Source organism: Silene latifolia, chromosome 11, assembly GCF_048544455.1.
Source record: "Silene latifolia isolate original U9 population chromosome 11, ASM4854445v1, whole genome shotgun sequence".
Taxonomy (NCBI): Eukaryota; Viridiplantae; Streptophyta; class Magnoliopsida; order Caryophyllales; family Caryophyllaceae; genus Silene; species Silene latifolia.
In genome coordinates this window covers 150,407,777-150,411,912 of record NC_133536.1, presented here as the reverse complement: position 1 = coordinate 150,411,912, position 4,136 = coordinate 150,407,777, and positions in this window count along the sequence as shown.

The window sequence follows — 4,136 nt, the reverse complement described above, 5'->3', positions numbered from 1 at the left end:
CACACATAATGCCATATCAATTGCGTATAAATTTCAAATTAGCCGTATCCGTATTACTGTCATTAACTTACTGAAATTCACATATCAACAATAATACTATTTAATTAATCAAAATACATCATAAATCAATATCACTTGCATAACTTGCAATTCTCATCATATTCAAGCTACATCAATAATTCCGTCAACTTTCATTATGTTCCCCTCATATTCATTGCTCTATTCACTTAATATCATAACATGCCAATAACACAATAACCTCATATTCTTACGGTTACTCCTTATACTACCACGTATTCAATATATTAGTCAATCATGCACATAACATCGACTCTATGTACTCACTCTCTTTACACTTTCCGCGCTGACCGAATCAAAACTGCAAGGGCCATGGTTCATATAAAAGACTTCTAGCTAACCAGACTAAGAGAGGCTACTAACAGTTTCTACGCGGAGTTCATTTTATTCGACACATCCTAGGTTCATTAGATTCCTTAGTTTATGCCCTAAGACTGTTCGCTCTGCCACCACTTTTTAACACTCCCATTTAACCAAAAGTCTTTAGCAAGACATTCCCAGTTAAATGTGACTGTTACCATCTCGATTGTCCGAGATAGTGAATAACAAAAGTAAATGAACACAACGTACTTTAAATAAAAGTTACATGAAGATGATAAACCGTCTTAACTGCTTTATTACATAATCCAAACCAACTGAGTAATTAAAATATCTAATACAGCGGAAGTCTTAAATATAAATAAACCGTTAAACTAAATGATAAACTAGTGGTAGCTAGTCGAGACTCGGTCCATCCCTGTTCACGTCATGCCCCAAGTCCCGCAACAACAGCATTCAACTGGCTTATTATTACAGGATAATCTTTTTACTCCCCATTTGAACGGAAATAACAAATAGACCATAACAGGTCATCAAGTTAAAAAGTTTGGGTAACGGTACACAAAACACACACATACACAGGTCAACCATAGGTTGAGTAGAGAAAACCAACAACAAGTATAACGTTATCAACAACATCTCATTATAATTCAAGTAGACTTAAGTATATTAATTCGGTTCACATTCACAATCCATCCCGTACTCCTAAGTCTTAACTACCTCCTCGATCACGTAGATCGACAGCAATACCCTGAACTCCCAACTACCTCCTCTTTCACGCAGACCGGTAGCTATCTCCTAAACTCTTAACTACCTCCTCGGTCACGTAAACCGATATCTCAATAACAATATATAACACAACACTTAAAACCATTCCGTCTAACATAATTATTCATAGAATTACCACGTAACTTAACAAACCGTCACAATTATAAACATGTAGGCAAACAACAACATTTTCACAAGTTGAGTAGAAAATCCCTGCCTCTTAGCAAATTCTTCTCGCAACAAGCCTAGTAAATGAATTAAAACCATTCCTCCACGAATTGACAACCTATATTAAACATATAAGGACATACCTTTACCAACTATATTGCGAAAAATCAACGATTATAAACTAAATCCCCTCAAATTCCCATATAGGGTTTGTCCAACTCGTGACTAAGGCACTGTCAAAGGTAGCGAAGTACCGAATGAAACGTAAACAATTGATTAGGAATAGAATTCAAGACAACTTACAAAGAAAAGGTATGCTCTTGATTGAAATGGCCACTCGAATCTGTGGACACGGCCCACCTGCAAGCCCACTTCGATCTGTGGACATACAACAGTCTTTTTGAAAGCCACGCTCGGCGGCGTAAAGATGCTTTCGACCGGATCGTTTTAGATCGGTCGGTTTCGTCTCGGTTAGGGTCTCGAAACAATTAGAGATGTTCGGAGTCGCCACCAAGCATTTGTGGGATGCCTGGAACCCGTTCGAATTCCACTTTATACCTCGGTCAAATCGAAGCACAAAGCAGCGTTTGACATAGAAGCGTTTGACATAGGTACTAAAGATAAGGAAATCGTCCCTCTTTAGCATCCTATCTCTAGAATGACTCTCGTACGCCCATGATAAGGTCGTCCACTATCCAAAGTTTCTGAGTAAGAGGTGAAGGTACGTATTGGGAAGCCCTTTAATCAGACACCCAATCCCGCCCACGTTTAGCGGCCTCTACTGATCGATCTTGGTTGGTTGAATGCAAAAGTTGATAAAACGGTTTAAATGCATGAATGCGCATCCAATAATTTAAACCTAACATGTGAGAGCTTTCTAAGTCGGTTGATTTAATCCAAGTATCAAGTATAAGATGTCGAGTTGGATTAAAGGTTGATTTGCATGCAAGACGGAAATTAAACATCCATTTACTGTATTAGGTTTAGGGTGCATAACATGATCCATTTGTCTTAGTAAGACATTTTGCAAATATGGTTTTGAATAACCAAATAGTCATCTGATCCGTCCTATATCCGGGTTAACCAGAGTCGGGATCGTCCTAGACTAATGCTGGAAGGGAACAGGCTCTGTGCCAGACGGCCATATGAGGCGCGAGCCAGCCGGCGGTGTAAGGGGCCTCCCTCTGATTTTGAAAATGAGAAATGGGGAGCCTGTTTAGGCGCGGGTTAGCCCACGATTTATGTGCCGTGTTCTGACCTTTTAGAAAACGTTATAAAACATGTTGAAAATGGGTATTTGAACCCGGTTTGATTTGAAGGGGTCGTTTAGACCGCATTTGTTGATTTGAAGAACTTGACTCGAATAATCATCATTATTTTGATAATATTCGGTGTCGGGTTCGATTTGACAAACTTGACATGAATAGTTTTGAAAATGATTATGGACTATTTGTTTTAAGTCCAGTTGAATGTTATTAGTCGATACTCGTCATCGTACCCGGGTTAAAATCCGGCATGGTATGTAGAACCAAGGATGACTTTGTGTTGATGACTAATATGTTTGTTTGAAAATGTAAAGAAATGAAATAAAAGGCTTTAAAATACCTTGTAAATGTCATTAGCCAAATATTATCACCGAAACACGGATTTAACCGTCATGGTATGAAGAACCAAGGGTGAAAAATGCTTTATGGTTAAAACATGTGAAATAAAACAACAAAGTTTCGAAAATACTTGAAATAGTAAAAACCGATTACAAATATGAAAAATAGATTAAGGGAAATGACGAGAACAAACACGGTTGATTTCTGGTCTGAATACCCCATTTAGGCGCGAGCTAGTTGGCGACCTAAGGGGCTTCTGCCTCAGACCAAAAATCAGTTTTGGTTCGTTTATTCCATGTTTTGGTTCATGTTATGCATGTTTTAGCATGTTATAGTCATGAAACGAATGAAAACATAATAAAAGAGGATTTTTACACCCTCATACTTACATGTTTGGTTATGGCGAGTGACCGACGTAAGTGTAATAACTCGTTTGATCGGAAAAAACTCGGTTTAAAACCGTTTTGGTAAGTAAAAAGAGTGCTTTAAGCTTAGCGATGGTGTAGTGGTCGAAGTGGTCGGTCAAGTGATTTAATGCACGATGACGGTACCAAACAATGTGTAAGGCTCGTGTTTGCGATCGGTAGGTCGTAAATACGCATCGGATTGTGACTTAAGAAGTCGAGTCGAGAATTTTAAGGGAGAAAAGAGGGGGTGGACACTCGCATAAGTCTCAAATGGGTGGCATTTGAGGGGTATTTATAGAAGAATGAGTGGTTGTGTGAGTTTTGAGCGACGTGGCCACTGGGGCTGCTCAAAGAGGCGCGAGCCACGTCGCGGTTCTTCGAGTTGTGTTATCACTTTCACAACAAACGCAATCATGATTTGTTCTATCCTAGGTTTTGTAGTCACATCTTTGGTACTTGACCAACATGAATCTGGGAAAACTTAAGGTAGAAGGTTTGGAAAGTTTTGTTTTTGGTGGTTGACTCGGTTTGACTCGTTGTTGGAGTCGGGATTTGAATTTTTGAGTCGGTTTTTGGTCCGGTGTCGGTTTTGACTCTAGTTAGTGTCATTGCGACCCCGTCGCCGTGCATTAAACACTCCAGGTATTTTTGAAATGTTTTGAGATGTTTTATTTTCGAAATCGTTTTAAGTTTTCCGACGTAAAGTTGTACACAAACTGTCGATCAAACGCCGCGATTCCAAAACATATTGTAGTTCGATAATCATCGGGTGTTTGTTGGAGTCTCAGCAGAT